We start from the raw sequence: 23,684 nt of genomic DNA on the forward strand, positions 1-23,684 counted from the left end.
CATTCCTTGCACTTAAACTTGAAAGTATATGACGATTATACGATACGACATTTACTGGCGGCGGAAGATCGTTCCAACACTTAGTTCCCGTAAAACGAAAGCTCTGCCCTCCACTCTATCATTCCGCAGGCGATAGTTTATTTCTGAAAGAAAATACAAGTGTACCAAGCTTTAACATTCGCCTGTTTGCCATGTTCAAAATGTTGTAAGTATTAAGAAAGGTATTTTAAGGTAAGAAATGTTGTAAGTATTAAGAAAGGTATTAATCTTCTACTATATTGAGAGAAAAAATATAATTTCTCCCCGATTACGCTTTTTATGCTATCCTTACTCGTATTACAAACACGTTCACAAACGTAGTGGTGACAGCAATTGATTCGGAGCACAGGCGCAGAAAAATGTAATTAAGGATTACAGTGTTTATCTATTTGTATTGAGGTTTATTTTATTGGTTGAATTTCTGTTTATATGCCCTAAAATCAATTGGGACCTTTCCTTAAAATAGTAGGCGATAATAATACTTGAATAACGTCAAAATATTGTTACTATTCATTTAAAAATTTAGGTGCATTTTTTTGCAATTCAAGTTTATTTCGCGAAGGAGTCTTACTGGCAATCGAAACTGGGAATATTTTCCGAATTCTCCGTCAATTGTAGACCGATTTTGAATTTTTTTTTTTGTTTGAAAGGGGTATATCTCGAGGTGGTCCGTGATGCCGACGATGCTGTTTCGGGTTCGCTTCGGCTACCACAAATGAAAAAGATATATTTTCCGCAAATAAAAGTCGACTTTTTACTTGACACAATATATCTTCTTCTTCTTTTAAATGTTATGGCTCCATCGAAATAATCAATGATTTTACCAATGTCAAGTAAAAATAACTATGTACGGTAGTTTAATATTATTATAAAAATTATACAAAAAAAAATGTGAGAATTCTACCTAATTAACAAATCATTAGTCACCATGACAACCATAAAAATCCGTAATAGTCCCACTGTCACTAAGAAGTCAGAATCTGAAGAGGGGATCCCACGAAATGGAAAAAAATCGGTAAGCAAACTTTTGAGGTCAGTTTTTTTTTCAAATAAAATGTTACAATTATTACAATGAATTCTTGAAAAAAATTATATATAAGTATTTTTTAATTTCAAAAATGTTTTCTCATTTGTTGGACAGTTCAACTAATTATTATATAAATATATTTACCTAAAATTGACAATAACCATCACCATGTATGTTACTTTCGGAACTTTGAATTTTATTGTGATTAGTGTTGTGGGGTAATTTTCAGGTAAGTTTTTTGTACTCAATTTTGGTGACAATTTCTTTTTATTTAAATATTTATTAAATAATATTCCTGAAATATTTTTTAATATTTCGCGATGATATATTCTAGTAATTAAATATTAAAAATTGTCACCAAAACTGAGTACAAAAAACTTACCTGAAAATTACTGTGTGAATGTTTTAAAACAAAAGAATTGTTTTAATCTACCTAGTAGGCCGTGGTGGCCTAATGGTTTGACCTATCACTTCTTAAGCGGAAACTGTGGGTTCAAATCCTCCGGAATTTACCATGACCTTTTCGGTGAACACCGTGATAAAACCTGAACGTCGACCAAGGTTCACAACCCTCGGAAAACGTGTGAAACCCCCAACCCCTATAGGACCAGAGTGGCGGACTATGGTCTAAACCCTCGTCTGCTAGGAGACTCGTGCCCAACTGTGGAACGTATACAATATGGTTCGATCTTGTTGAATCAATTACGAAAAACGTTCATTATTATAGATAACCTGTTTAAAACTAGACTCTTTGGAAAAAAAATTCTGCAGCAATTAATATACGAGTACTAGAGAAAATATTCATAATAGCTTCATTGTTGAAGAAAAACAAGTCACATTTCGTACCCTGCAACAGGTTTTAGCTTTTTCTCGCCTCATCTTTTTCTCTGACCTCTTCGAGCCGACATTCTAACTGCGCTAGTAGTAACTACGGTCGTGGGGTCTAACAGATAGACAGGAAAAGTTCATCGTTTGACTTTAGAAATAAATTCAGGATTCTCGTAGCAAACGACGGTTACTTTAAAGATATACTGAATCTTACAACCTCAATTTGGTTCATTCCCCATAACAATGACAGTGTTGAATTTTGAAAAACATGACACTTTGGAAAACATAAGTAAAATTGAGGATATAGTTACACTGATTACTATACGGTGTGAAAACACGAGTCCCAAACATTTTCACGATAGAAAAAAAACACTAACTTACCTCGAAATTTTACAAGAAAAACCGCTGTATCAATAGATACTTTACATATTTAGTAGCAGTAGAGCTCCTTGTGAATGAGTTCGTCCAGGGTAGGACTGCCACCTTACCTAATTCTGCCGCCAAGCAGTAATGTCAGCATTACTGTGTTCCGGTTTTGAAGGTAAAGGCCCATGTAGATGGAGAGAGTTTATCGCACGCTTCGTGACGAAAAATCGTACGCGATTATCGTAAGCAATAATCGCCATAAGATTATCGTATCATAATGTTTACATTCAGGCAAGAACTAAAATCTGGCCTACGATTATGTCATACGAGATTCGCAAGCAACTTAATCGCCTCCTCGACTGTTTACACAGAGGAATATGTAGCAAGGAGTTTGTTGCTTATGTGTTTTCGACTTGTCTAAACACGATCTCGTATGACATTTTTTCAAGTTCGTACGATTATCGTACAAATCGGTTCGAGCCGTTTTAACTGCGAGAATTGCCATTCGAGAAGCGTGTTTTTTTTTTTTTTTATTGCGACTCGACAAAATGACTGCACCGCGCCTGATGGAAAGTGCGAATACAGTCCAGAGATGAGAGTAACGGATGGAAAACACAAATATCTTCACTCCGTCACTATCATTTTGCCGGTCTGGCCAAATGCACTGGATGTACACCAACTGATCCCTGAACGCGATTCGCAAAAGCGTTTCACTGTGGAGGGTTTTCCGCCGTGTGTACTGTGGTCGCTATCCAGTCGGCACAGAGCCTACCACAATGCTAAGCAGATGGACACTTGTAACGCCCTCGGTCGCCTCTTACGACCCCCACGGGCATGTATGGGGAGGCGACAATGTATTCTTAAGCCGTCGCCCCACGGCTAAAACTCAGTGTAAAGCTAAAGTTCAGTGATTACTGCGGTATTGACTATGGACATATCAAAAGGATGCAAAAATCATTCAAATTTGGAACTGCTGATAATATTAAGTTCATTGCATTGTATAGAAATAAACATCTTTTTTTTTTCAAATTTTATAACATTTCTTAATCCAAAATTTTTTTTCCTTCACGTTTAATTTATTCTTGTCTGGTGATAATCAAAACACCCTCGCGCACTGCACTCATGGTAGAAACGGCTGGCACAAAAACTCGAAATACGGTTTTTGCTTCCCAGTTCCGTTTACACGGAGACGTTCAATATTCAAAGGCGAGGCGATTATCGCTCACGTGGACCATCGATAATCGCGAATGTTTAGATGAAGAAAGTTTTTTATATTCTTTCGATAATCGTATCTTCAAACGATAAACTCTTTCTTAAGGGTGCTGGTGAAATTACAGGCACATGGGACTAGTCTACTTATGTCTCAAGGTGACGGGTGCAGTGTCAGTGCCCATAAGATCTTTGCAATTAAAGCTCTGAATGACACTGCAACTGTTATGGATAGGCATGTCGCTTACCACCAGACCACGACTTGTTCGTCCCGAGACTTGGTATTATAAATACAAACCAATATTTTTTTTTTATATCAACTGAACTAAATAGAAAACGTATAGTATACGATCACACACATCTAAATATGAAAACATTTCTGAAGCATTGTCAGTTATTTCTCGTCAAGTTTTCATGGATCAAATGATTCACTTCTTCGCCTTCGGAAATAAGTATCTTCATTTTCTTGACAAGCTCGTCGACGCTATAGGTGTAGTCATGTTCAGTCAGTTCAGAAAGAGGTAATTGTTGAACAAATATATCGTATTTCAGGGAAAATAAAGATTTTTATGATGACTGTGTTTTAATATTTCAAAGTATAAAAATGCCTAGTTCAATATTCCGCTAGTTATAAAACATAATGTCGATATCAATTAAATGTCATAGCCCTATCTGTAGATTGTCAATTTTTGTTTTTGTTCCAAAAAGTTTATGTTCACAGTATTCTTAGCTTTTACGTGACTAGCAATAATAAAACCTTATTAGATCCAAATAAGTTTAAATTTTTTTTACCAAAACTTTTTTATTATTGTCTATTTTCGTTTGATAACTTTTAACCAATCAAAATTACGTTATCTTAGTACTAATGTAAGATTACGTTTTCAAATGTGTGCGTGTGGCGACACCGGTTTTGATACAAATGTTGCTTGAAGCCATTTCCATTCTTTTCTTTCTTCCGTTATACGATACACATTTTTCAAATGGCGATAATTTTGTTTGAAAAAAAAAATTCTGTTTATTAACCGTATTGAGGCAGTATCTACTCTTAAGTAACGGGTTACTACGCGGTAGGTATGATATAAGGTACAAATAATTATCGTTAAAAATTAATAATGGTATGCTAGTAAATCACGCCAATTACCAGTGCTCAAACTAGGTAATTCCCTGTACTATGAGTACCAGAGCAATGGAATTCACTCCAGGGTGCTTTGGGGGTCGATTCAGAACCTTACGATAACTCAGTTATCGACCGATTCGATTTGACATTGCACGATTTCTTGTCATTGTCAAGCTGTCGTATTCGAAACCAAACCGAAATGATGTCACTCCCGTTCGTTACTTGAACTTCTCGATCGGCAAAGGCTACAAAATTTTAATGCAAGGCTAATGTCTAAGATAAATTATTCATTATTCACACATAATAAATTTTTCAGCATTCCTATATTATATAACTGAATAACTCGGAAAGCGCCCTTCGATTCGAGAACAATGACCAAGCGAACGATTCGATTAAAATATCGAAGAGTTCTGAATCGGGGTTCTGAACCAATATCGAAAAGTTCTTTTCCCGACTTCCCTTATTCTCATCTAGCGTCCCGGGAATCGAAACTGGAATTTGTTCATCCAGCGTCCACTGTCCACTATCAAAATTTAAACAATTTTCTTATTTTTCTTATATGTAAATCACAAGTGTAGCAATACAATAGCGCGTTTGTATCGATGCAGTCGCGCGTTTGCATCGCATTTTAAAGTCGCGCGTGTGTGTAAAAGTAGACGATCAGCTACTGCATCGCGTTTGCATCGCGGTTGCATCGCCTTTGCATCGCGTTTGCATCGCTGCAAAGTGTGTCGAGTCGCCGTGTCTAACCGCTATAAGAACTCCATAAGTACTTTTAGGTAGTCAAGCACATCATGACTCTGATAAATTCCTAGAATACAAGGGCAGCAGTTAATGCTTCTAAAGACTCACTGTGCATTTCGAAATACCAGAAAATACCAAATAATAGTAATTTGCTAAAAGATACGAATAAATCACGATTCAATTTGCAAACAGGTGTTATGCAAACCTCTGGTAATGGTCGGTTCGATTTGCAAGCCGCAAACTTACATAATGGTGCTATTATCTGTTTTTGCCGGCATTTAGAGCTTTATTTGTTTTCAATATTTTTTTAAACTAAACAACACCATTAACACGTTTCACGTATAACATACTTAATTTAGGAGACGAACAAGTCGTGTGCCTGGTGGTAAGCGACACGCCTGTCCATAACAGTTGCAGTGCCTCTCAGAGCTTATAATCGCAAAGATACGAGGGGCAATGCCACTGCGCCCGTCACCCTGAGACATAAGTTGACAAGTCCCATATGCCTGTAATTTCACAAGGTTTTATAATACCAAGTGACGGGACGATTAAGTCGTGCGCCTGATGGTAAGCGACACGCCTGTCCATAGCAGTAGCTGCGTTCTTCATTTTTTTTTCAAATTTTATCTGACTTTAAAAAAGAGAAGATTCTCAATTCGACTTTTTTTTAATAATAGCAAAGATCCGAGGGGCACTGCCACAGCACCCGACACCCTTAGACAAAAGAAAAAAGAAAAGAATAATCTCAGTACAGAGTACTAAAAAAACCGACCTCAAAAGTACGTGGAATTACGTCTATTCTCTAAGTTTTATTGAAATATCCCCTAGATCGCCACTATACAGGACTTGACACTGGAGATAATAAAAATCGGTTCTCACTACTCAAAGTATATTGAGAGAAAAACGCCTTGAATTGGAAAAATAGCAAAAATCAACCATTAAAATAATTGCTCCCAAATTAAAATTTAGGCGCTATTTATAAAAATTAATCTTCATGCGTGAACAGCCACCCTTAGAAGTGGATGATTTTCTTCAAAATGAAATGGGACTACTACGGAAGTACCCCCTTTCCAACAAAAAAAAACCATGAAAATCAGTTCACAAATACCGGAGTTATCGCGTAACATACATACAAAAAAAAACGTACAGTCGAATTGGGAACCTCCACCTTTTTTTAAAGTCGGTTAAAAAGAAAGAATAAATGAAGCTCACATTAATGCTTGGCAGCAGAAATAGGTAAGGTGAATGCAGTACTTCCCTGGACGATCTCTTTCACAAAGAGCTCTACTAAAAAGTCATCGGTATAATAGTAGCGATAGAGCTCCTTGTAAGTTCGACCAGGGAAGTTCTGCCACCTTACCTATTTTTGCTGCCAAGCAGTAATGTCAGCATTACTGTGTTCCGGTTTTGAAGGGTAAGGGTGCTGGTGAAATTACAGGCACATGGGACTTGTCAACTTATGTCTTAGAGTGACGGGCGTAGTGGCAGTGCCCCTCAGACCTTTGCAATTTAAAGCTTTGAGGACACTGCAATAATTATGGGCAGGCATGTAGCTTCCCATCTGGAGCACGACTTGTTCGTCCCGTTACATGATATTATAAAAGAAAAGCTACAGAGATTCCTACCATCGTTTTATCTTTAATAAGCCTATCGTAACCACTGATTAGAATGGACACAAAACGGCGTAGTCCGTTCAACTACGTTTCCTGCGCCTCGAGCTTAAAGGATGGGAAAAAAAATAAAGGGCTGCGACAGAGTCGTGACATTGTTGGCATGTCCCTTGACCTTGAATTTCACACCATCCTTACTCTTCAAAACAGGAACACGGTACAAATAGATAAGGCACCGGCACTTTCCTGGACAAACTCTGTCAATAGGAGCTCTATTGCATAAACCTACAATTAGTGATATTCATCAACTAACTTAGCTGGTTTAAATAGTTAAGTTGATGCGGTGAAAGTATTCCACAGTTACCAACATCCTCAGAGTCTTTAATAGCTAGTTAAAGTTAAAATAAGTTAGTTGCTTATTTACTGCGTCGCTTTGGTTGAGTTGCGAAGATTGGATTAGTCAACTTACTGGGAACACAAATTAACACTGTGGGTGCTTGGTGTTGAGATCTTTCGGGAAACGAACTTGAACTAAACTGAAAATGAAACTATTTTGTTGCAATTATTATAACAAAATTTCTAGTCAATTGCTGGTAACCATCTATAACAGGTCCGGAGGCTCGGTATGGACATCCTTCGGCATCCGGCATCGTACCTAGTACGATGTGGCATCCTGTTCGCGCCTGGCCTTTTTCCAGATCAGTTCTGCCGTTTGTGCCTCCTCTCCTGAATTTCCGAAGCCTGCCGAGGCATCCCGAAGGCTGTCGAAGTATCCCTAAGGCTGTCGTGGTATTCTGGAGGCGGCCGGCTCGGTATCGTACGACCATTATCTTTGAAATTGCAACTATAATGCCACAGCTTTAATGACCTTTCGTCACCTAAACATCCTCTGCCGTCACGTCGGATAGGTCTAATATAAATCCAACCACATTCAATGTATGAAACCGATACTGTTCTGACGTGTTACGACACGATACATCAGTCAAATGTAAATCTGCCTTTAGGGTTCTCTTAGCCTGGCCTTTCTTTAGGTCAATAATTAAAATATATTGCCTTTACCAAGGGATTAGGCGTTGTATGTCGAGACACAGGTTTTCCTAGTTCGAGTGTCAGTGACTTTATAAATTTGAAAAGTACACTTCACAGTTTATCTCATTAATGTTGTACATTTTGTTTTTGTACAACCGAGTATAAGTTGCAATAATTTATTTATTTAAATCATTGACTTACAATTATATGGACGTCGGGTCCGCGCTAAAAAGTGTCCGACCTTGTAGGGCGTTAAAATCGTATACAGAGCGTCATTCACGCTTTAGTCTTCGTTTGTTCGACTGACAGCGAATCAAGCAAAATTAGACAGTACTGCGATGATATTACAATTTAAATTCGACGTTTTAGCTTTTTCATATTCCATTACATGTCACTACGTTTAAATGGGTTGACTTGGGACATTTTTTTCGTGGTTTTTGTATTAGACCCGTCGTCCATTTATTTGTAAGTCAATGATTTAAATATATTCCAAACAACGTAATAGGTTCAAAGTTTTGTTAGTTACGTTTAGTCCATGTTAGTATTTAACCGACTTCAAAAAAAGGAGGAGGTTCTCAATTCGACTGTATGTTTTTTTTTGTATGTATGTTACGCGATAACTCCGGTATTTTTGCACCGATTTTCGTGATTATTTTTTTGTTTGAAAGAGAGTACCTCCATAGTGTGCTCATTTACTTTTGAAAAAAAACATACATCTCTAAGAGTGGATTTTCACGCATTCATTTTTATAAATAGCGCCTGAATTTTATTATAAGGAGCAATTATTTTAATGGTTGAGTTTGCTATTCTCTTATTCAAGGCGTTTTTCTCTCAATATACTTTGAGTAGTGAGAACCGATTTTTGTTATTTGTGTCAAGTTCCGTATAGTGGCGAACTAGGGGATGAATCCGGGTTTGCACACTTTCTGGTAACCGATTTAAAAAAAAACTTGAGGTCGGATTTTGAGGTCGGTTTTTTAGTACTCTGTACTGAGATAACTCAGTACAGACCTCAGTCATTAATAATTGACATTGATTTTGTCCGAGTGACTATTCACATCAAAGGACATTCATTGTTTATTGTAAATTAATACATTTTTAACCATGAGTGTTTCATGAAAACACGATACTCTTTACTTACAAAAACAAACAAAAGGCAACTTACTAACTTACTTAAGGTACTTCTACATCAATCTCTTCTAACCTCGGGATGACGAGATAAACTGGAAAATAGTAATAATCAGATAGTGTAATAATGAATGACATTAAAGTTTAAATCAAGACTAAATCGTATTTTTTCTACAATTTTTTATTCTAGATCAGTAATTTCTAATACACCTGTGCTCAGTCGCGGAATGTAGTTGTAAAATGCACCATGTGTTATTTGCCCAACAGTCGTTATTTTTATTCTTTTTCGATATTTAAAACAGTTAAAAAAACAGGGTCCCGAACAAAACACACAAGTTTCGTGTCCTTACTGCAACTAGCCGGCCTTGCTAAGCGCGTGCGCCGCTTTCGACACACGCCGTTACCCAACTAACCAATACCACTATTACTTGAACCATTGCACATCAATTTACATACTAAGATCTCTTAAATAAAGTAATAGATGTATGAAAAGTCTGGGCTCGTAACGATTTAGTGGGTAATGTTAAATAACAATTTAGCTTGACCTATTGAGATTTTTCTATGGTAGACCAGTTATTGGGGCTTTAATGAATTATTGCAAGTTAATAGTTTTTCATATATTTGTTACAGATATAAAAATTAAATTAAAGTAACGTATCAAACTAAGTCCCTCTTGTACTTTATAATTTTTAGTAGCAATAATTGAGGGGAAAATAGAAGGAAAAAGAAAGAGAGAAATACCAAAAATGGCGTACAGTGAACAAACAAAGAAGAACATGAAAGTGAGGAGTGGATGAGGCTACACAGATAAGAGCCTGGCCCGTAAATAGGACGATGGGAGCTCCTTGTTAAAATGTTTGTCCAGGAAACTACAGCCCTTACCTAACTTTACCTATTTCTGCCACCAAGCTGTAATGTGAGCATTACAGGTTCCATTTAAAGAGTAAGGGTGTTGGTGAAATTACGTCTATATTTTATTAAACACCCTCGTGGTTGTTCCTGTCCATATTCCGAAGTCTGGCCACTCGTGAGACTTCGTCTCGACGGAGCTTCTGCAGCTTTACGGATGAATATCTGTGATATTTGAAATAACTATTCCAAATGATAAATGTGAATAAAAGTTTATTTACACACGGTGAACCCTACAGTTCCTTCAATACGAACGCTAACACTTTTCTTTGTAATAAGCTATTAACGTTTGAAATGATAATACACAAATGCCAATTTACAGTAGATATAGAAGACAGGTCTGGATTATTTGGTGTAATGGACGTTGAAGTCGCAAAGCAAAATTTGGAGTAGGAACTGACAGTGAACCTTGAGCTGTGATCAAACAAATGAAACTTGTTTTTTTTATGGCATACGAGCCCGCGAACAGCGACTGCGACTTTTGCGAAACAACGGACACATCCTTAATATCGGAAATAAGCCGTCGGCCATGATTATAAGATCAAAAGTCCTTTGTACCTGTGATCGCGTTTACAATCCCTACCCTTCAATTCGAAATACAGTAATGTCATTTCACGGCAGAAATATAATAGCGCTTATTTAGATGGAAACAGACGAAACTCTCACTAATAATTTTATTTTCAAGTTCAAAATCAAATTTTTGTCATCCCCAGCGTCGTTGTCAATACATTATATTTCTCACAGCTGATCACAGGTTTCTTTTAGGGAGAGGGTTAGGCAATAATACTTCACAATGACCTAATGCGAGTTTAAGACTTCACATGTTCAAATTTTGTGAACTTTTTTATGCATGTCTCATAACGATGTTTTCCGAGTTTCATAACGAGGGTCACAACTCTTTGAAAACCGCTAATTCTTAACCGGTAATACACTTCAGATGGATGGCCCATAATGGGTAGATGGTAATGATGAAGTTTTAAATACAATCGATTAAAAGCAGGATTTAAAAAAAATTAAATTTAATTACAATACAATTCATTTAAAAACTAAATTAATTACATGATTATGTCAATCTGCAACTTACGCTTCGTCAGGAAGATACAAATATGAATCATCAACAAGCTTCGATTAAAATGGTACGTGGATTAATAGACATTTCAAAATGTATCTTCCTAGCATCTCTGTTGATACTGAAAACCTTTTTGGAAATATACAAATTTAGGTGATGCTTTTGGTAGACATTTAGGATACAATATTGTTTCAAATCTTGAGAAAATGACGCAGCATACGAGAATTGGTCTCCACGCCGCCTGTTGTATTCTATCCTTTGTCTCGTCGTATGTTTACAAACGTCTTGTATGCAATAAACTTTTTATCTCATTGTAATACTTAAACAAAAGAAAGCTAGAAACTTGTGTAAACACAATTATAACAATACTTAGACGTAGCTTGTGCTAGATTCTAGACTCGCGTAACTGAAGGGGGCGTCACGGAAACCTAGATCTTAGGTTTTGCGAAACATCATCACGATGCACGATTTTAAAAAACCTATACAGCAAACGCTGACTTATGTAATGTTCATTGCAAGCTATTTACAATCTTGTATGCTTTATACACGTATCAAAATTAAATCACTTGTTCATACATTGTGTACATCATTGACATCATTAATAGCCCGCCTTCTCCCATTGCTGTGTATAGGTTTTCCAAATTTGTGACCGCAACTTTGTTGATATCGTCTACTTTGGACGCTGTAAGATGTCGCATGTTTCTATAATCAATTCTTGGCCATCACTTGATTGTTGCTTTGTGTTATTGATTGCTAAATACCATTATAGCTTCGCTCTGTACTTTAGTTGGTTTTCAGATTTCGAAATTTGGGTAGTCTGGGTATAGGTTTTCAAAGTCAATTAATGTCACATTGATTAAACTCTACCACTCATTCGTGAAGCAGATTCTCCTGAAAAGAATCAGTAGTAAACTCTAGGGGTTGCCTTTGTTAATATACATTTGAACACGTGTATCATTTACAATATCGATGCCTTATTTTCTCAAACTCGTATCTTATAAAGCGTGATTCTTCAGGAGACGGGATAACTTTCTATTTATTTTAACTTTCTTTTCAAGTCTGTTATTTTGGATGCATTACTTTAAAAATAGGTAAAAGCCCGTGTGTGATTATAAAGGAAATGTAACGTGAAATTAGACTGCAAAATTTGTATATAAAATCCAGTTTTTGCATTTCAGTTACTTTGTACTTTAAGATACGAGTTTGAGAAAGTAAGGCAACGATATCTATTTCAAACATCTTAGATCGATACTGCCTGCAAGAGCTAAACGGTCACTACCATGGATTTTTTATATAATACTTACGTATAATATTTAGTGTAAAGTTTTTGTTTCACTGTAATTTTAAACCTCGTAAATGGCAAATTTAGAATAAATCACACTATACTAACATTGATGCAGAGCATCTCCTCCATTTTATTAAACAAAATGTGATACTTGTTGCAGTAAGTTATAAAGTTTGATATAAAGAAGACAAGTCTTGATTCTCATGCCACATATGAAGCTAAACAAACCATCCATTTTCAAACCGCTAATTTCACCGCCTCCATTGAAATGTTGATTGTTCTTGTAGACAAATACCTGATGTTGCTTCATAAATAAGCAAAATAGCGTCGTGGGTATTTTTAATAGAGATGTTAGTGGTGATTCTGGTTGTGTTATTTATTTTACGATGAGGGATGATGGGAAAACTAACTGCATAAACAAACTTTAACGCAGAGCAGTATTTCGAACGATCTAATCTTCACTGAATTTGTTGATTAACTAAGTCATTTACTTCCCTTTCGATGATTTAATTGTCAATCGATGTAAGGACATTTGTTTAGTTTTTAAGACAAGAGAACACCTTTTTTTAAATTTTCTACCTAATGCTTGTACAACTTTTGTTGTGGCTCATCCTACAAACGTAACATCTCTAGCGACAATTTTTTTACAAGTTTGTATGCAGCAATACGCACATGAGCAAAGCGGTAGGTACTTACAGCAATTCTTGTTGTGAAATGGGTGTACTGTAAGGTTGTTGGTTATACCGTTGTTAGGTGTAACGAAAGAACGATTAAAAATTAACAATAGGACTAATCTTCGCCATGATGACATATTGTATAAAACAATTATTGCACAAAGGCATACGTAACTTTTATAATAAGCTTATGTACGAGAACATATTACATGACTACAACTTGCGTGAGTTTGTGGATTTTTACTACATAAGATCGCGTGTAAATAATATAAAGTGTGTTAAATTATTTTATTATAAATTAACCTTGTTTTAAACAAACTTTTTTTAAATATTTACTTATTTAGGAACTGCTTCCGTGGCCAAACGGTTACCATTCCGGCAGACCAAACATACAGACGCATTGGTCTCAGGTTCGATTCCCGGGCCGGGAGAAATATTTATATGGCCTACATTTATTTCTCTCGTGAATTCGGGTGTTATTTGATTTTCTTTTTTTATAATACTAAGCAACGGGACGAACAAGTCACGCCTGTCCATAATAGTTGCAATGTGACACAGAGCTTTAAATTGCAAAGATTTTAGGGACAATGCCACCCTGAAACATAAGTTGTCAAGTTCCATGCGCCTGTAATTTCACCAACACCCTTTGTATTATTTTACCCTTCAAAACCGGGAATATAAAGTGAAGTGGCAGTAGTTCCCCGGACGAACTCTTTCACAAGGAGATCAATGCTGCTAAATATATATTGAAATCGACTTAAACTTTTTCCAAATAAGATTCAGTTTTAAATAAACAAATTTTATTAATTAACTATTCACACACTTAGCTTAATAAGGACACATGTGCAAAATGTTTACTTTTCAGAAAGGGATGTGACGGTGTGACCTCCTTGCATCGTCATCCCACCTTTTTATTACCTTTCTCCGGCTACTCGTGTTTAAATTTTGAATTCTTCCATTCTTTTGCCTCACATTCTGATTTTGTTTCGTTCAACCGTCACTCCCTGCTCGATCGCGACAGCGGACGGAGCTGTTTAAATTCATTCGCGTCTAATTTTGATTCTTTTACTAAGTTATAATCATTATAATATAATCTAAATTATGTGTCAATTTTAATAAGTCTATAACAGTTGACAGCCTTATCACGTACCTATGAATACGTATCTGTAATTCAGTATATCTCGGCCCTTTTGGGGTAAATGTATTTAATACCTTTATATTCATCATCATTAAGTTAGGAAGTGTTTTATAATAATGTACCTGATTTTCTATATGTACCTTTTTATTGTTACAGTCTTACTTTTTTGTTAATTTGTGGACCGGAAGTTTTCCGTCTTAATGCCGTGACCCTGGTCACGGCTTGTGAGGGTTATAACCCTTTCAGGGAGGTTGAAAGATGCGATTAAAGAAATTATTTGATAACTTTGATGTATTATTTGCATCAATGATTATTTACATGATTTTCATGCGATAAATACACTGACGTATGATCACACGTGGCGTTATCATACCAAGGTTTGTTAGTAACCGATCCTGCATAATAATATAACTGATAACTTTTATATGCATTCATAAACTTCATATTTAAAAAAAATCCTTTATAGATCATAACGACGACGAGTTTGTGAATGTGGATTTGAAACCATTAATTTTAACTGCACTTCTGACCATGAAATGTTAAATGTAATTGAAATTTACTCGTGATTGTTTTATGACTTTGGTAGCCATTATTGTTTTATACATGTGCTTGATGCTTCCGAAATGTTTTTATTACGATTTACCCTTATAATTATATTTCATTTAATTGTCTATATTGACTTCAATCTTCTTATTGTCTTTCAATGTCTTTTTGGGAATGTTTGCTACGGCGATTAAGGACGGGTGCGGTTCGTAATATATAACAACATATTACATATTTTTCATCGTAAAAGTGACATTGAGTAGTAAGTATGATCTACGTTGCAGACGCAGCACGCGTTATCGTATTTCGTGGTAGACTTCCAGATCTGATCGATTTGAAACATTGTCTTGACCAATGGCCACAATAATGACATAGTCCTGCCTTGCAGAATTTAAGTTTCAAAATCTCGACTCTTCTTTCTCCTTCTTCTTTTCGGTTTTCTATCGCATACATTTCGGTGCGTGTGCGCAAGAACTGTGTGTGGAATTAAATGGATGCCACAGGTCGCATCTTTCACTAACTGCCTGCCAGTGTTCATGGACGATCATACCATGATTAGGCTTTTTAAAGGATTCCAGAACAGCATTTTAGCGCTGCTAAAGACTCGTCCGTCTAATATGACCACAGTGAGCCGTTCAACGCGAGTGGTCATCCAAAACGTAAACAACTAACGACCTCACCATTTGCATTTGCATCCGTGTATACAAACCATTATCCTTCATTATACTTATTACGAGAACGAGATAGATCGAATTGTTGTTCAGTATTAATTATTTTAAAACCTGAAGCAGAGTTTTTGGGCACGCGATATAGCAACTACGTGTTGTTGTGTTGTGTTGCGTTTTGCAGTTAGCATCAGTGAAAGGAATCAAATGAAAATTGTCGACGATCCTGGTCAAATTCTACTATAACCAATTATTACATGTCAAAATACAACTTAAACCAATAAAGTAAGGACCTGAGGTTTGACAAACTTGATTGAATGTGTAGGTTTATCCATGACATGCTCGCAGACTGCAGACTTGTTTACGCGATGGTGTTTGACATCAGCTATATGTTCTTTAACGCAGGGACAAATACTTCGCTTCGTTTGTCCAATATAAGAGAGACCGCACTCGCAGTCAAGCTTGTAAACTCCTGCATCCTGTTAAACCAATATTTTTGATAATATATAACAAGACGCTAATTAGAGTCTATTCTGCGTTGTTATGGAGGTGAAACTTTTCAAATTTTTAAAACAATAGACAATCTATTCCAAATGGAAACTGTGCCAGGTAGTATCTTTATGTTACATATTGAGCTTTAGAAAAGACGATCGATTCGATTTCGGCATTGTATAGCGTCGTCTCTGTCACTCATACCTTTGTGAGATTTTGTCCCTAATTTGTCAATCGTGTGACGGAAACCGCGTTTTACAAATCCGAAGCTAGTTATGGCGGATAGTATTTTTCTACAGCTCCACGTGTAATAATTTACGGCCGGGTATTTTGCATATATTTATTTACGCACTAAGTCCAAGCGTCACAGTCAATTCAGTTAAATGCAAACTGACTAAAATTATTGTTAAGCTCTTTAATCCGATTAAATGTTACTTCAAATGTTAACCTTCTATCTGAACTACAAATGTAAACTGTTGAGCCATATACGAGTAGTTGTTGTAACACAATCATCAGCTTCCGTAAACTGCGCATAGGAGCCTGGACTTTAAATAAAATTCCAGTATGCAAATAGGATTCAACAGCAGTGATAGCGGTCGAAGTCATTTAATATACACGTTTTTAGATCCAGGCAAACCTCTCTTACATTTATCAATATTTTCAGACATGTTCTCTTATTCTTCTCACTATGCATTCCATCTTTTTCTAGAACATTCTCGACTTAATCTGAAAATGTCTTCCTAACAGTACTTTTCCAATGTTGCCTTCCGCGTTGGCTCTGTATATCAAACTAATTACATTCATCCACTCCATATGCCCAAACCTACGTAACATATCATTTCCTATTTTCGCCAGTATGTCCTCTTTCAAACCATACAATTCTCAGTATCCCTCACTCTATCACGTGAATTTGAACTATCTTCCCAGCTGAGACGTAATTTGACGAAATAATAACGCTATATGAATGGGTGAATTTAATAATTATCAATATTGATGTTTGTTTTCTATTATACATATCATTTGAGACGCCATTGTTATTATTTAATTAAATATGTTACTGTTGATGCATCAAATATATCGCATCAGTGACAATAAAAGTTGTTTAGCGTGCAGTTAATGTCCCAGCTTTTAGAACAAAGTAACAATTGACCCTTCTTAATGCGGACAATAAGGGAATGGGACATGCAGCCGGCATCGTTTCCGTGTATATACAACCAGAATAGGATAAGTGTACATCTTCTGGACAAGCTGGATGCAATGTCGACAATATCTTGACTTAACAGTTTTCAGTATGGAGAAGAGCAACACTTGCAGCACTGTATATTAAATAGAATAATAAAACAACGAATTCTACACGGCTTTTGAAGTTTAAAGCTTGACATATTATAGATGTAATTCATTGTCATTAGTAGCAGTCAAGCTCTTTGTGAGAGTGTTCATCCATAGAAGTACTGTCACCTTACCTATTTCTGCCGCCAAGCAGTAATGTCAGCATTACTGTGTTCCGGTTTTGAAGGGTAAGGTTAAGCTCTGGGTGGCACTGCTTTTATTCTTCTTCTGCTACATTATATTCATCAAATACACACATTATATATATATAGAAAATCACAATCGTGTGACATGTATCGGCATTAATAAACTATGAGCTATTCTGATTTTTATTTCTAATGTGTTGATAAAAAAGACGAAACCTCAGCATAGCGCTGTTTTTCAGTCTTCGCTTTTTTTAAACCTATTCATTTATTTAACCTCTTCATCTAAGTCCTTAGTGTCCCAACCGTTTGCACTGTTTGCACTGGACGAGGAAATCCCGGTTAAGGAACCCGAAAGACCAATGTGGGAAATAAACTTTTCTAAATGGGTTCTGGTCTATAAATTCTGAGTAGTGCCACGGAGAAAATTCCATTGCTTTGGTACTTATTGTATGAGGAATTTCTTAGTTTGACACCAGATAACTGATAGAATTGCCTGTCACGATATTATTATTTATAAAGCCTATAATTTGCATTGCCTTAAAAATAATTTGTAATTATTTTTCATATTTGTTTACAGGTATGTCGACAGGTTTTATCACAAGTTTCTTTTCTCATGAACTGGTGAGTAAAAACAACTTAAATGTAAACTTACAAAGGTTTGCATAGAAAGACGAAATGATGAATAATACCATCGTCTTATTCTATATACGTCAGGTTTCTTTTTGCAGAACTTGCAGGTACTACCACTTACCCTATTTCTACCGCATAGCATTTTGATTTGGAAAGAAATGGGTAAAGAATTTTGGTATGAAAACGTTTTTGTATGGCGTACGGTGGCTTCACAATACCTTTGAAGACACAAATATCTTTTTTAGTCTTGTCACTTCTTTACTATTGCAAATGTTTATTTACGATAATAACCGTCTGAACCGTCCAAATTGACCGTCTGTTTGCCGATTTGTATACCATAAAAAAATATTATTTTAGAAAGGAACCAAAAATTTGTAATTGCTTCTCCTGCATATTCATCAGCTCGTTACATAAATGTTATCTCAATCAGTTATATCCATGTTTGTTTTGATGGTTAAATTATAACCTTATGGTTCACGTAATCTGCGAGAGTTAAGATTTGTGATAACTTTATAGATATTTAATTATGGATAATTATTAGAAGGTATAATGATTAACGTTTTGAACATATTTTCGTTTCCGGAAGTAAGATTCGTGGCTCTTTCTTTTTAGTTAAATGTGTTATTATGTAATTTGGTAATAATGATAATGATGTCACTTAATAATAAATAAGTCTCATCATTATCTTCAACATGGATCTCCTCGAGGGAGAAGACCTAAGTTCGCTACGCTGCCCCATTACCTGGTGAGGAATTCACAAGTTTTCCAAACCTTCTATCCAAGAAGATGCAGGTTCAGGGATGCAGGTCTTTGTGTTTTCATTAACTTTTAAGGAGAGGCTTTCGTATTGAACTATTCACAAGTGTACTAATTCCAAGAACACTTAAATGTCTCTTAGGCAGTTAATATTAAAGAGCGCCGTTTCATCTTCTGTTTAATTTTCAAAATACAAGCTTGACGTAGTGGAGTGAGTGTTTATTGAGTCGTGAAATAAGCTTTTCATCAAAGAATCGCGTGTAACCATTGACTTACAATTATATGGACGTCGGGTCCGCGCTAAAAATTGTCCGAACTTATAGGGCGTTAAAATCGTATACAGAGCGTCATTCACGCTTTAGTTTTCGTTTGTTCGACTGACAGCGAAGCAAGCAAAATTAGGCAGTACTGCGATGACATTACAATTTAAATTCAACGTTTTAGCTTTTTCATATTCCTTTACATGTCACTACGTTTAAATAGGTTGACTTGGGACATTTATTTCGTGGTTTTTGTATTAGACCCGTCGTCCATTTATTTGTAAGTCAATGCGTGTAACTTATTAAACTTAGTTTCAGTTTTTATAGATAAATGTAATCATTAAATTAATCTGTCTTTACCTTTATTTTTTGTGATTATTATATAGATATAGTCACTTCAGTAACGGGGCAAACAAGTCGTGGGTCTGGTGGTAAGCGACACGCCTATCCATAACAGTCGTAGTGTCACTTGAAGCTTTAAATCACAAAGATCTGAGAGGCACTGCCACAATTTTCGTCACCCGGGGATATAAAATTGACAAGTCTCATGCCTGACACTTCGCCATCACCCGAACCCTTCAAATTCGGAGCTCAGTAATGATCACATTGCTGTTTGGCGGCAGAAATAGGTATAGTAGAATTATTTATGAAATCTTTCACAAGGAGATCTACTGCTACTAAACCTGTATCTTTATATGTAAGGATGTACTTACTGAACACAGCAGTTACAAACTACATAATTTAAAATTATCAAACGTTTTGAACTCTTCAAGGGTTTCAGTGTCTTTCTATCTGTTACTCCTTGTTTGTGTTATATATATCTCAAAGAAATATGAAATTGAAATTAAAAAAACCGAATTCTCGATGATTCTAGTATATAGTCAGCGCTTCCTAACAAACCCCTTCGAGATCTGATACAAATGGCGCAAGGCACCGTTAATAAAAAAAAGTAGTAATAAAAGTCCCTTTGTGCGATTGAATTTTTTATGAATCCACGACTCCCGAAGGGTTCTTGAAACCTCGGGACATGAAACGCATAAAGTCCCATTTGCATAGAGGTTATTTGCCCTCTATCTGGTTGTGATAGTAACCACTTCAGTAATTTGTGCTTGTAGATGTACTTACTTACTCCGCTTTCTTCGGCTCTGTGCAGTCTCTTACCAACCTATCTTCGTCCAGTAGTTCGACTAGCTCTTCCATCTTTTTGAAATGACCGAGCCAGCGAAGTCTGTGCGCATTGCTTTTCATATGTTTGGTTGGGCAAATGGGCGACGAGCTCTTCTATTTCGCCGTTAATGCGGACTTATGGATGTAAATAACATTCATTTCTAATTGAGTATTTGCGAGCAGTGATGGAACGCACAGTTGCTTCTAGATTGAGAGGTAGACTTTTTGAATCCTTGTGACAGCATGTGCTTACATTTGTAAGTATTTAGCAGCAACTGCTCTCGTAAGGTAAAGAAAATCTTGTGAATAAACTGGTACGTCGAATGGTTACTAAAAGGGTACAGACTACTTTAGAAAACATTTGAAAACCTCAACCAAAATGGGGCCAGCATAGCGAACTATTTCGTAAGCCCTAGGAGATTGATGCCCCGTTGTGACATGTGTAATTAATAGAATTGATTACAATGATTTTATTTATTATTTTATAGTCGACGTGTATTCGTTACCAAGTACGCATTCTTGTTTAATCATTATGTTATTGACTGATGGATGTAAAGTAGTGTGGATAAGCCCATTGCGGCGAAATCCTGACATAGAAATACCTCAGGATCTTCGGGAGCCGCATCTCATAACCTTATATTTAAGTGGCAAGTGCGTACCAGGCTAGATACAATGTTGGGGACTACATACTACGAAAAACCAGGTAATCAAACCAGGAGATCGAGTGCAGGCTCGTAGCTACACTTTATACCGTAGATGGTAGTTTGGCGTAGTAACCAGACGCCTCGGACGATTCCACTACGCGCTACAAATGGATAACGACCTTGTATGGGTTCGCCACTTAGACCAAATTCTGGGAGCTCCTCGGGTGGTAAGTTAAGGAATTGGGGCGGAGCATTAATGTGTATCCGTTACCAAGTAACCATACATTGTTGACTGATGAATGTAAAATGGTAACATCAATAGTTACTACTATTGATGTTACCTTGACTATTATAATATTTATACTCTTAGATAACAGAGTAAATTTACATTAGTTTCATACTTCTATGTCTACTTATTACAGATATAAACAGCCTTTAATATAATGAAATAACAATAAGCAACAGAGAACTTGTGAAATTACTGGGGAAGCTATTCGAGAATGCTATTTTTGTAAACATATACCCATCTATTCGAGCGTTAATCTGGTTTGCACATTTAATATATTGGTTATTTTTCTGACGAGACTATATATGAACTACTATATACTAAACTTAGTAAGTAATCAATATGTATATTGGAATATTCACTCTTCGTTTTCAGTTTGTTCGGCCGGCGGTGAAATAATAACGTCAGTTGATTGCAATTAGTAAGCTTATCCACTTTTCACAGCAATTACTTAGAAAGTACAAAAGATAGATTAGGTTAAAACGGAATTTAATAATCACGCGGTAAGTTCATAAGGAGATTTGCTAATTCGCTCGGTATATAGTTTAGTAAATCTTTTCTCTATTAATTTAGAAAACAACACGCAATTGTATTGTTTAAGATTTATCATCCCTCTGCAAAGAATCTGGTCAACAACATTTTTGTAGCAGCAGAGTTCCTTGTGAAGGAATTCATCAAGGGAATTACTGCCACCTTACCTATTTTTGCCGCCAAGCAATAATGTGAGCATTGCTGCATTCCGGTTTTGAAGGGTAAGGGTACTGGTGAAATTACAGGCACATGGGACTTGGCAATTTATGTCTCAGGGTGACAGGCGCAGTGGAGGTCTCTCAGATCTTTACAGCTCTGCGACTATTATGGACAGGCGTGTAGCTTCAGGCGCACGACTTCTGCGTCCTGTCACTTATGTTACAAAAAAACGAACTTTTATCATCAAACACACATACTATAGAAAGTTAAAATGACAGAATTTCTAGTATGTTGATGCGAAGTGGAAGGACGAAGCCTCAGCGTAGCGCTGTTTTTCAGTCTCCGCCCGTGTTCTCTGTCGGATATTGTCGTAACCTTAGAATAATAACGCATAGAAACCTAGCCCGCACACGCTAAGTGAGGCAAAATGAAGCGCTCCCAAAGGGCCTACACGAGCGGGCGGGCCTTCAGTGCTCAAGGTCAACTTGCACCGCGAACAGCTCTAGAATTTTAGCTAAAAATGACAAAATGTGCGGTAAATGAGTGTAAAAATACGTCAGACAAACATAAAATAGATACTAACATTATATTCCACAAGGAAGTAACGCGTTTCAACTTGTATTTTTATATAACTATTCACTAAAACCGAAAATTAACCTACTACTAAAACTAGCCTACATGTATTTGATTTTTGCCTCACTTGTGACAGTTCGTTTGATATGAAACTATCATTCTATGCGTTATTATTCTAAGGTCGGAACATGATTCCTAAATTTCTGAACAAAAGATCTACAACACTTTTACTGTGTCAGCGATTAGACTGTAGAATATCCTCCCGGAATATATTCGACTATCTCCTTCTCTTGATTCCTTCAAATATCGTGTCAAGGATCACTTCCTCAACTCCTAATTTCGTCTTTTTCTTTTTCATTTCTATCTTGACTTTAAATTTCGTTTTCATATCTTTTTTCTTTTTTATTCTAAAGTATTTATATTTATTAGTTTTTGTTATATTAGTGTAATTATGATGATATTCTTTGCTTGCAACCCTTTTGCATATTTATATCCTAGGATTGTATGGAAGGCATTGCTACATAGGTTTCCTGTTGCACTTTAACTTACTATTTTTTTACTTAAGTTCCTGTTTTATCTTGTCATTGTAATTTTCTGTACAGTAAAGGATATTTCATTCATTCTTCGTCATTAGTCTAACTTAACTATTTATTTGTATCTTCACACGTCGAATCAATTGTAGAAGTTTAATTATAAGCAATTAAATAATTTATCAATTATTCAATTATTGCAATACAACAACAAAGCAGAAATTCATAGAAAAAACTGAGTTGATTGTCTTGATCTATTTATAATTAATTATAATCTAGCTTTATTTCGTTATTAGGGAGAACGACTGATGGTAATTATACGGGAAAACCATTTGCTCGTGTAAAATACACGTGAAATTAATTAACAATTGTAACATTGAATTTTTCGGATACTGCTCTTGTAACATTGAACTTTTAATACCATAACAATAATAACAATAAAGCGTACACACTCATAGCCCCGCACTACGGAAACCCTGTATAGCGGGAATGTTTGCAACATTTATAAAGCATCTGGTTTATTAAATAAAAATACGCAGTGTATGTGTAATAAAAATATTTAAAAACTACGTTATAGTATGAGATAGTATGAGAAACTCCTTGATTTGTGAGTTCTGGGACCCTTGGTCGAGAGTCATATGTGAATTGCACACGTAGACACCGACAAGTCGCAAAAAGACGGAAAGACCGCCGATGGCGCGTAAAAGACAAATCCATCTGACATCTATTTGACAGACGTCAATCTATGGTCAAGGGAGGCGCGCTATATGTTCCCTCTCTGATCCTCCTGGCCGGCCCGGC

At 36.2% G+C, this 23,684-nt stretch overlaps 1 protein-coding gene across 1 annotated transcript in view; it reads left to right on the forward strand.

Moving 5' to 3' along the window:
- Positions 1 to 23,684, forward strand: part of LOC113239987 (chitotriosidase-1-like) — a 173,833-nt gene that overhangs the window by 16,571 nt on the left and 133,578 nt on the right. The gene's annotated exons all lie outside the window — the stretch shown is intronic.

Source organism: Hyposmocoma kahamanoa, unplaced genomic scaffold, assembly GCF_003589595.1.
Source record: "Hyposmocoma kahamanoa isolate Upper Pololo Valley unplaced genomic scaffold, ASM358959v1 119, whole genome shotgun sequence".
In the NCBI taxonomy this organism is placed as follows: Eukaryota; Metazoa; Arthropoda; class Insecta; order Lepidoptera; family Cosmopterigidae; genus Hyposmocoma; species Hyposmocoma kahamanoa.